Raw genomic sequence first — 12,290 nt, forward strand, 5'->3', positions numbered from 1 at the left:
GAAACTCCTAGTTCAAAACTGCGGAACTCGCCGAGCCCGACCTTCAGAGCCGAGCCCAATTATTTGAAGTGCAGAAAATTCTTAAAAACACAGTTCTGTTCAAATAATTTAGTGAGTGAGGATTGGAAAGAGATCATGCCCTCTTGAAAACTGAAATCTTGTTATTTAGCTGGATTTTGATGTAAACCGAACACTTATCCGAAATATCCATTCGGCAATGGACAACGCCATAGAGAATGTCCAAATAAATAAATACAAAAATATGCTTGAATAATGTGCCTATCATCAGCAAAAAAGGCAGCTTCAAAAGAAGGAAGCACTGCTTTTCATGTCGTATTCCCCTATAAAGTTGCTTTACCAACGCCGTGTTCAGGTGTACAAATGGAATTACCTCTCCATGGCAGTACCACAAATAACAGACAGTAGAAAAGCGTGGACCTTTTCAGGACTTGTGGCCAGGTGTACCAAGCAGTAATAATTTCTCAAAATCCTTACATATTGATTATTTGTTGTAGTCATTATCTAAAATCACACCGGCTTCCTATATTCTTTCTGACTTTGTATAATCAAAGAAAAAAAGGTTAGAAAACACTGAAAGGTTTTCCCCGAAGGGTTATCCAATATGTCGGATGATCTTCCGAGACCTTTCAAGCACGCTGCACTCACTGTATGTTTTTGCAGTCTAACCCTCGTTTCTGCTCTTTAATGTAATGCAACGCAGATCACCGGTACACTATGCATCAAGCAGCTTTTCGCTGTCAAATATTGATAACTACACAGAGCACAGTAGGAAACCAAATCGAAAAGAGACAAAATGCATTTTGCTGCCATTAATCTTTCAAAAGGGTGTTTTTTCGCGAAAAGAGATACTGTAGCATTGAAATGCCGCGAGAATGAAGGCTGCACTCTTATAAAGCATCCTGGAAAATCGATTTGTTCAGCTTGGGCTGGCTGAGATAAAATTCACTCTCATTTCAAAGAAGTCCTTCACGAGCTCACTGTTTTTATAGTCAAACGACGCTTGGTGGCTTCCTATTTCAATGCCTTCAATTAAAGGCTCCATGTATGCTCTGTTTCCCTTCACTGCCCTCTGCTGATCAATCACTTTTTATAGACTGCAGCACATGAGCTCAGATAAAAAAAAAAACTTAGACTAAGCCAAGGGAACAGGGAGATTCTTTGCTTAAACTCTTTGGAGATGATAGGGAGTACCTCTGTTCATTAACTGGACACGTACAGTAAGACGTACACCGACATTAATAGAGATTTAAAAAGTGGTCAGGGAGATACCTGCGCTAGGACAGGAACATACTCAAGAGGGGGGAGATACCTACACCGGAAGAGAGAGATACCTACCTGGGGACAGGGAGATACCTACATGGAGACACATAGATACATGCGCTGTGACAGGGAGATGCCTACAAGGGAACAGGGTGATCCATACGCAGGGAGTTACCAACACTGGCAGAGGGGGACCCACATGTGGGCAGGCAGACACCTACATGTGGGCATAGAGATACCTCCACTGGGACAGGGAGATACCTACATGGGGACAGGGAGATATCCACTCTGGGACAGGGAGCTTCCTACACGGAGACTGGGAAACACTTGCACTGGAAGAGGGGAATACATCATGTGGGAAAAGATAGGAAACATCGGGGTCAAACTGGACATATAAACCGAGACAGGAAGACACATGCACTGGCAGAGAGGGAGATTTATAAGAACACATGGAGATTCCTATACTGTGACAAGGTAGGGGCCATCTGCAGTCAATAACAGGACATGTACACAGAGGCAGGAAGAGATGTGCACCAGCACAGAGGGAGATTTATAAGTGGATAGGAAGATACCTACACTTAGAGAGGGGGATACCTCCTCTGAGAGAGGAGAGTATCTACACTGGGAGATGGAGATACGTCCAGTAGGTCAAGCTACTGAACATCTGCAGTCAACAACTGGACAAGCATGCAGAGGTAGAAAGACAGTGAGATGTCTATATGGGCACAGCAAGATACCTATATTGGAACAGGGAGATACCTACACAGTGAGAAAGGGGGGGGGTAACTTCATGGGGACAGGCAGATATCAACATGGGGTCATAGAGATAACTAGACTGGCAGAGGGAGAAACCCACTCTGGGACAGGGAGATACATACACTGGGAGAGAGGGGTATTTCAAGTGGGACAAGGTAGGGAACATCTGCAGTCATTAACAGGACAAGCACACAGAGCCAGGAAAGATGTGCACCGTTACAGAGGGAGAAATATAAGTAGATAGGGAGATACCTATACTGAGAAAGCGAGATACCCACTCTGAGACAGGAGGATTCTGCACTGGGGGAGGGAGATACCTCCTTTGGGAAACTCTATGGAGCATCTGCAGTCAATAACTGGACATGTACAACGAGTCAGGAAGAAATGTGCACCGACACAGAGAGATTTATATGTGGACAGGGAGATAGCTATGCATTTTGATCTTTTTTTCTTCGAGTGGGTGGGGGATAACTTCATGTGGACAAACTAGGGATCATCTGTTGTCATTAAATGGACACGTATCCCGAGGCAAGAAGACACATGCATTGGTAAAGAGGGAGATCTATGTATGAACTGGGCGAGGCCTACACTGAGATACTTACAATGGAACAAGCCAGGGCACATCATTGGTCATTATATGGACATGCACAACGAGATAGGAAAACACATTAACATGTACAGAAGAAGAGTCAAACGTGAACAAGGAGATACTAATACTGGCAAATTGAGCCATCAAAAAAGCTATAGAGCACCTGCTTATAACTGAACAGGTACAACCAGTCAGGAAAACACATGCACCGGTACAGAGGGAAATCTTCACTGAGGTGGGAAGACGTGTACTAAGACATGCTGCCAAAGATGATGAAGGTTGAGTTGGACAATATATGGTGGCAGATCCGTCATCCATTTGGCAGAGTTTGTACAGACGGAGACTGCCCTGGAGGTAGTGGCATACTTCCAAAAACTGCTGTAAACAGGACTAGACTGGCCTTATATTCCATCTGGCATTTTCTTCTTGGGCTAGAGGCACTGGAGGCTGGTTTTGAAAGCCTAAGGCTGCTGTTGTTGCCTCTGTCCCTTACCTTAGTTCCCTGAGATTTATTGTGGCAGACACAAGGGTTTCAACAGAGAGTAAAAGCAAAAGAGGGATTGTGGGAGGTACAGAGAAAGCGATCAGAGGAAAGAAGAAGAGAGAGAATGAATGGATGAAAATGAATAGAGAGAGCAGAGAGAGAATAGGATCAGCACTGGTTTAAGTGTTTTTGCCAGCGTTGCTTTTGGTTCCTTAGGTGGACCCTGGGGGTAAGCAATGCCCTTAGCAAGCTGGAAAATATTTCAGCATGTTAGGCAGGCAAAGTATACAGTAGTCACAATGAGCTCATGGATACTTTGAAGGAACATGTCTGTGTAGGAAACTGGCCCCTTGTTTGCAGTATCCCCCCACACTTTTTGCCTGATATCTGATGCTAACTTGACTGAGTGTGGGCCTGGATCCCACTAACCAGGCCCCAGAACCCGTGTTCTTTCCCCAAACCGTGTACCACTGCTTCCACAATTGGCACACCACTGGCACACAGCTAAATCCCTTGTCAAAGGTACCAGTGGTACTAAGGGCTCTGTTACCAGGGACGGTCCCTACGGGTTGCAGTATGTATTATGCCACCCTAAGGGACCCATCACTAAGCACATGCACACTGCCATTCCAGATTGTGTGTGCTGGTGGGGAGAAAAAGGTAAAGTCGACATAGCACGTATGCCAGGGTGCCATGCCCATAAACCACTGACTGTGGCATAGGTGAGTCACCCTTCTAGCAAGCCTCCCAGCCCTAAGGATGGGTACACTATACCACAGGTGAGGGCATAGCTGCATGAGCAATATGCCTATACACTGTCTAAGTCCATTCTTAGACATTGTAAGTGCTGTATGGCCATATTGTGCACATGGGCTGGGAGTTTGTCATTATGAACTCCACAACTTCATGATGGCTTCACTGAAGATAGGGTAATTTGGTATCAAACTTCTCAGCACAATAAACCCACACTGATGCCAGTGTTGGCTTTATTATACAATGCACACAGAGGGCATCTTAGAGATGCCCCCTGTATTTTACCCAATCATTTAGTGTAGGGCTGACCAGCCTGTGCCAGCCTGCCACTAACAGACAAGTGTCTGATCCCATCGGGTGAGAACCTTTGTGCTCTCAGGGGTCAGAAACAAATCCTGCACAGGATGGAAGTGCTTCACATCTCCCCCCTGCAGGAACTGTGATACCTGGTGGTGAGCCTCAAAGGCACAGGCCTCCTGTTACAGTTCCCCAGGGCACTCCAGCTAGTGGAGATGCCTGGCCCGTTGGACCAAGTCACACTTTTGGCGGCAAGTCCAGAGTGAAAATTAGGAAAAACAAGGAGGAGTGACCACTCCAGCTGGGACCACCACTAAAGTTTCCAGGAATGAAGTGTCCCCCTCCTTGCTGATTCCACATCTTGTTTAGGAGGATAGGGATCAATCGGGTTAGGAATGTGCCCAGCAAAGGTGTAGCCACCCTCAAGGACAGTGGCCATTGGCTGCTGCCCTCTGACCCCGGTAACAACCCTAAATCTAGTATGTAGGAGCGCCACTGAACCTTACTCAGCAGATTTCTGGTGACCTCTAGAAGAAGAAGAAAGAAGAAGGACTGCTAAGCTGACCCCAGCATAGAAGACTCCAGACACCAACTGACTTGGCCCCAGCCATACCAGTCTGTCTGAAGCTTCAAAGACTCCTGCTCCAAAAAGGCGATGCATCCTGCAGAACAGTGACCTCTACAAACCCCCAGAGGACTGTCTGCCCAGCAGAGTACCAAAATCTCCCGAAGAACAGTGGCCCTGTCCAGAAGAAATCTCCAAAAGGACTCAAGGCCACCCAGGATCCGCAAGCACTGTCTGCTCTGCACCTGCCAAACCCGGCCCAAGTCCAGTGGCCTGCTGGTCCAGAGAAGGTCCCCAGGCAATTTTGACCTTGAGTCCACCATGGGTTGACCCCTCTTGGCCAACACAACAATGCCTGCAGCCTGAATCTGCAGGACCACTCTGACCATAACCAGATACCATGAGGAATCCCAATGTTCAAGCAGACCCCTGCTAAAACTCCCATCTCTAATAGTTTTGTAGTCTAAACACAGTCATCATCCTGAATGAATGAATGTTTGTCACCATGGTGACACAGTTACAATGTATCCAATATTTTTCTGGAGGTGTGACTCCAGACCTAGATTTACAACTCAAATTCTGTCAGGAAAACAGGCAAAAAATTAAATGACACTGGAGATACACTGACACCTGAGATAAATTAATTCTATCTCATAGATCAATTGTGACAAAACCTGAAACATAGAGAAAATGACACAGACAGTAGGAGTAGGAGTCACAGAGAACCACATTGTGTTATGCCATCAATAAAGATTTGTTGAAAGGCTGCAACACCACGCTGAGGCCCAGCTATTTGGATAAGCCACATAAAGCAGAGAGTGTGTAATAACAAATGCAAATCAAATACATATATACTGATCACACAGACCTGTTTGTAGAAGGGCTGCAATATGTAATGTTTCCTACAGATCACATATCACTGGAAAGCTCATTACTAGCAAACGTCGGGCGACAGTGACATCCAACATGTACTATATCAAAAATTAGATGCTATAGTTTTTGGTTTATTTCGCATGGTTTAAGTTCACTCTGGTGTAGGAAAGCACAGACAACAATCTTATTACAGATCATTTGTTTGAAGGTATTTCGGCTTGTATGCCTGTACCTCATTGTGGAGGCCTGTGGTTGTCCATCAAATGTTGTTTTATCACCATAAATAGACTATTGAATTTTAAATAGTCTGGGCCTAATTTACAAAGGTAAATGTACAATTCATGTAAGTTTACAATTTTTTGCTATTCGCAAAGACACTAACGAGTAGTATCTTTACGAATGCAGATGATCTGCATATAAAAAGACCTATGTTTTTATGGGGGGAGACTCAGCACTCACATATGGCCCTTTTTTGCTCTAGATAGCCCATAGAGCAGGGTGCTATGTACGTAAAAGGCAGGACATTTACTTGTAAGTTTTACATGCCCTGGTAGTGAAAAACTCCCAAAGTCATTTTTCAATTTTGTGAAACCTTTTTCACTCTTGGGTCAGCATTGGAAAATCCCTAATATACTTTAAGTGGTAATTTATTATGTGCAAGGAGTAGCATTGTCATGTTTGGTATGGTTAGAATGGTAGTGAGAAATCCTGCCTTCTAGTGAAGTTGGATTAAAATTACTATTTTTGGAAATGCCCCTTTTAGCAAGTAGGTGTTTCTTTGCACTTCGTGCTCTCTGTGCCTTACAGCCTATCTCCAGTCCATGTCTACTATGCGCTGGTTGACAGCTCCCCTTGTGCATTCCACCCGATGGACATAAACACAGGACATTCAGCTGCATCTGCATTCATCTGCATACTGATAGGTCTTTCTGGGCAGTAAGGGTGGAGGGGCTCTCACTTAAACTTCAAAGGCTAGTGGCCTGACCTCACACAAAATACTGATAACCCCTCCCCCACAGATCTCTTGGCAGACAGGACTAGGTTGAAAGGGGAACTGATGCACTTCAAGACCACACTTTGAAATCTCCTCCACTTCAAAGGCAAATCTGGGTGTATATATAGTGGATCTGTGACACCCTCAAACCTGACTGTTCTGGACCTACAACAGGTCTCTGTCATAAGGACTGCCGTGCAGCCCAAAGGACTCATCTGGACTTCTTTTCTGGAAGGGCTCCTCTTCTACTTGCTGCCCCGCTGTTTCTTGACTCCATTGGCAGGACTTTCCCTTCCCCCACTTGTGATCTCCAAGAACTTGGACTGAGCTTTCCTCCTGTTGACAAGTCTGAGGACCACCAAAGACTTCACGAGAGGTAGAAAAAATTCACTGCTCCAGAAAAAGGACGCAATGCCTGCGAAATTGACACATCCCATGCAGAAGTGCCTGTTTCATGATCACAGTACATTTTGGATTTTCCACTCATCATCACTAGGTGTCAAAATATCCCCACACCGCAGTAAGGAACCAAAGCTGTACACCCAGAAATTGACACATCACTTTGCCCGCTAAGAAAGAATTAATGCATCTTGTTAGACCTGACATGCCTTAGGGGGGTCACCCCCAACTTTTTGCCTGCCTCCCTCCACTTTTTGGACTCTGTTTTTGCTGGCTTTTAGACTATGCGCACTTTCCCACTGCTAACAAGTGCTAAAGTGCATATGCTCTCTCCCTTTAAACATGGTAACTTTGGATCATACCCAATTGGACTATTTAATCTACTTATAAGTCCCTAGTAATGTGCACTGTATGTGCCTAGGGCCTGTAGATTAAATGCTACTAGTTGGCCTGCAGCACTGGTTGTGCCACCCACTCAAGTAGCCCCTTTACCTTGTCCCAGGCCTGCCATTGCAAGACCTGTGTTTGCAGTTTCACTGCCACTTTGACTTGGCATTTAAAAGTACTTGCCAAGCCTAAAGCTCCCCTTTTTCTACTCATAAGTCACCTCTAATGTGTGCCCTAGGTAACCCCTAGAGCAGGGTGCCGTGTGGGTAAAAGGCAGGACATGTACCTGTGTAGTTTACATGTCCTGGTAGTGTAAAACTCCTAAATTCGTTTTTACACTACTGTGAGGCCTGCTCCCTTCATAGGCTAACATTGGGGCTGGCCTCACACATTGTTGCAGTGGCAGCTGCTGATCTGAATGGAGTAGGAAGGTCATATTTAGTATGGCCAGAATGGTAATATAAAATCCTGCTGACTGGTGAAGTTGGATTTCATATTACTATTTTAGAAATGCCACTTTTTAGAAAATGAGCATTTCTCTGCACTTAAATCTTTCTCTGCCTTACAATCCACGTCTGGATAGGTTTAGTGGACAGCTCCTTGTGCATTCACTCAGACACACCCCAAACACAGGGTACTCAGCCTCACTTGCATACATCTGCATTTTGAATGGGTCTTCCTGGGCTGGGAGGGTGGAGGGTCTGCTCTGACACAAAGGACTGCCACACCCCCTACTGGGACCCTGGCAGACAGGATAGACTGAAAGGGGACCTGGTGCACTTCTAAACCACTCTTTGAAGTCTCCCCCACTTCAAAGGCACATTTGGGTATAAAACAGAGCCTCTGCCCTACCACCTCAGACTCTTGCTGGAGAAGAAACCTGAACAAGAACCTGCATCCTGCCAAGAAAAACTACCTGGCTGCTCAAAGGACTCACCTGTCTGCTTTCTACAAAGGACTGCTGACTTGCTGTTGGCCTGCTGCCTTGCTGAACTCTTGTCTGGTTGCAAAAGTGCTCTCCAAGAGCTTGGATAGAGCTTGCCTCCTGTTCCCTGAAGTCTCAGGACCAAAAAGACTTCTCTTTTTCATTTGGTTTCCTCGTGTGCCGAAAAATTTGACGCACAGCATGCTCCGTGGTGAGAAAATCGCCGCATGCCGATGCAACTGGAACTTCGACGCACGCCCTCACATGGACAACGCAGCCCGACTTCCAGAGAGGAAATCTACGCGACGCCTGCCGTAAGAAAGAAAATTCCACGCACAGCTTCCCGGAACGACACGCAGCCGTATAACAAGCCGAGGAATCCACGCACAGACCTTGGGACATCTGGTAATCCTGCAAACCATAGAAGGAGTCGGCCCGCATGCCGGAAAATGACGCACGTCTTCCCTGAGTGAAAAATAACAACGCAAGTCCGTGTGTGAAGGGGCGAAACCGACGCACACACCATTTTTCCACGCATCTCCTCCTCTGCGGCCCTCTGCAGAGATTTTCCACTCCAAACCAGGTACTTTGTGGTTGAAAGAGACTTTGGGGGTCATTCTAAGTCTGGCGGGCGGCGGAGGCCGCCCGCCAGACTTCCCCCACCAAAATACCGCTCCGCGGTCGAAAGACCGCTGAGGGTATTTTGGGATTTGCCCTGGGCTGGCGGGCGACCGCCAAAAGGCCGCCCGCCAGCCCAGGGCAAATCATCCTTCCCACGAGGACGCCGGCTCAGAATTGAGCCGGCGGAGTGGGAAGGTGCGACGGGTGCAGTGGCACCCGTCGCGTATTTCAGTGTCTGCAATGCAGACAGTGAAATTCTTTGTGGGGCCCTCTTACGGGGGCCCCTGCAGTGCCCATGCCATTGGCATGGGCACTGCAGGGGCCCCCAGGGGCCCCCAGGGGCCCCGCGGCACCCCCTACCGCCGTCTGGAACAGGATGGCGGTAGGGGGTGTCAGAATCCCCATGGCGGCGGAGCGCGCTCCTCCGCCATGGAGGATTCACAAGGGCAGCGGAAAACCGGCGGGAGACCGCCGGTTTTCCGCATCTGACCGCGGCCGAACCGCCGCGGTCAGAATGCCCTGCGGGGTACCGCCGGCCTGTCGGCGGTGCTCCCGCCGACCCTGGCCCCGGGAGACCGCCGGGGTCAGAATCACCCCCTTTGTTTGCTTTTTAAAGACTTAAGACACTTTGGGGGTCATTACGACCCTGGCGGACGGCATCAGCCGCCCGCCAAGATCTGACCGCCATGCGCCCGCCAATGCGGCCGCACCCCCGCCGCGGCCATTTGGAGATCCCCGCTGGGATCACGGCCCCAACATAGGAGCCGGCTCCAAATGGAGCCGGCGGTGTTGTGGCCGTGCGACGGGTGCAGTTGCACCCGTCGCGCATTTCACTGTCTGCACAGCAGACACTGAAAAGCCACATGGGGCCCTGTCAGGGGGCCCCTGACCTGCCCATGTCAGTGGCATGGGCAGTGCAGGGGCCCCCAGGGGCCACACGACTCCCCGTACCGCCAGCCTTTTCCTGGCGGTGCAGACCGCCAGAAAAAGGCTGGCGGTTGGGGACTCGTAATCCCCTGGGCAGCGCTGCAAGCAGCGCTGCCCTGGGGGATTACATCCGCCGGGGCCATTGTGGCGGAAAACCGCCGGCCCCGGTGGTGCGACCAATACGCCGGGAGGCACCGCCAGCCTGTTGGCGGTGCTCCCATCGTTTTGGCCCTGCGGTTGTAATACCCCCAGGGTCATAATGACCACCATAATATCATTTTTCAGTGATATTTCTACAAATTCTTATTGCATCTTTTATTGTGTTGATTTTATCAGATAAATATTATATATTTTTTTAAACACTGTGTGGTGTCTTTTTGTGGTGCTATATTGTGTGATTGTATGATTTATTGCACAAATACTTTACACATTGCCTTCTAAGTTAAGCCTGACTGCTCTTGCCAAGCTACCAGAGGGTGGGCACAGGATAATTTGGATTGTGTGTGACTTACCCTGACTAGAGTGAGGGTTCTTGCTTGGACAGAGGGTAACCTAACTGCCAACCAAAAACCCCATTTCTAACACATCTCCTCTGCGGCGGTGGAAAAATCAATGTATTGCTTTACTATCCAGCACATCACTTCCTTTGCGGGCCTCTGCATTGTTATTTTTGATGCATCTCAGTTAATTTGTGCTAAAAAGATACAACCATTGATTTCTATGGATTAAGGCTTACCTACACTTCTAAAAAGTGATAAATTGACTTGTGCATATTGGTTTCTTGTAATTTGCTCTTATTTTATTCAGATACATATTATCTGCTTTTCTAAACTGGTGTGGAGTACTTTTTGTGGTGTTTTTACTGTGTTACTGTATGAGTCATTGCACAAATAATTCACACATTGCCTTCTAAGTTAATCCTGCCTGCTCTGTGCCGAGCTACCCGAGGGTGAGCACAGGATAATTTAGGCTGTGTTATGACTTACCCAGTTGATCAGTATAGGGAAAGGTGCGGAAGACATTGTGACGCGAAGGGTTAATTAGCTTGAGCTGAAACCCCCGAACAACGTGGAAAAGTTCATGATATTATTTTCAAGCTTGTTGGTGCAGGAGACTCCGTCTCAACCTTGAGAACAAGAGTACAGGGAGAAGATGGAATGAAAACAAAGGCTGGGGAATGGCAGAGCAGCCAAGAGACAAGTACTGATAACATAGCTAGAAAATGCCAAAAAGAGATAGAATCCAAGCTTCGAGTTATTTAAGCACTGAAGTGCGGGTGAGGGATTTGAAGCTCACATAAGGGGTTGTGAAAGCTGCCATCTTCAGACCCAGTGCTGCCTCCCTGTTTGCTGATTAGAGACCGTGATGCTTGAGAGGGGGAGAGGTCCAAGCGGGCCGTAGAGGGCTTCCCAGCATTTCGTGAACTAAGTTAAGTTCCACACAGGGATGAAAGGCCTTTGTTTATCTGCTCTATTATTATGATTGATTATTATGCTTGCGATGTGTTTATAATCTGCAGTATTGAGCTTGTTATATTTTGATTTCTGAATATCGTAGCGTGAGCTTGCTGCAGTAATTGAAACATGCATTTTGGTATGCAGTTAATCAAAGCTAATCTGAACTATTCAGCTCATTTATATTTTGCTTTCTGAACACCGTAGTGTGAGCCTGCTGCAGTAATTGAAACATGCATTTTGGTGTGAAGTAAATCAAAGCATATCTGAAGTATTCAACTCATTTATATTTTGCTTCCTGAACATCGTAGTGTGATGCATTTTGGTATACAGTTAATCAAAGCTTATATCTGTCAATGAACTCTTTGCGTATATATCTATATGCATAGACGCTCTTTGTAGTGTACTCATATATAAATAGATGCTTTTCATTGCTATTCTTATTCTACTATTGTTGAGGTGCTAGAAGCATACATTTACCTGAAATTCTAGTAAAGCTAAATTGTATTCATAATTGGCGTGTGGTCCTTCATTGAGCGTCCTTATTGACTTATACCGAACAGGTGTCAACCAGTCACCTGGATAAGACACCAGTGGTGCATACCTCTGCAATCTAGAGACACAATGTCTAACAATGTCTTAAAGAATTCTAACCAGGGCTAACTCGCTTTACTTTGTTTAGCTGTCCAAAGGCACCTTTCATAGTTTTTCCTTAATATTTTGATAGCTTTTTCTTTGAGTGGCTCTTTTAAAGTTTTGGTCGCCTTGATTTCTTTGTCCAATCTTTTCTTTTCAATTCTTAAAGCTTTTTATGTGGGAGATTCCTTTGCTCATGGGGAAAGCCTGTTGAGCGCCATGAAACCGTTTGAGATCCTTTTGGATACTTTCCCAGGTTTAGAAAGCTTTTTCATTTTACTCTGTCCAAATCATAACACCGGGAGCTGATTCCAGTTCCTTATTGTGCTAGCAATGTATTTTTCCAGGT

Source organism: Pleurodeles waltl, chromosome 2_2 (genome assembly GCF_031143425.1).
Source record: "Pleurodeles waltl isolate 20211129_DDA chromosome 2_2, aPleWal1.hap1.20221129, whole genome shotgun sequence".
In the NCBI taxonomy this organism is placed as follows: Eukaryota; Metazoa; Chordata; class Amphibia; order Caudata; family Salamandridae; genus Pleurodeles; species Pleurodeles waltl.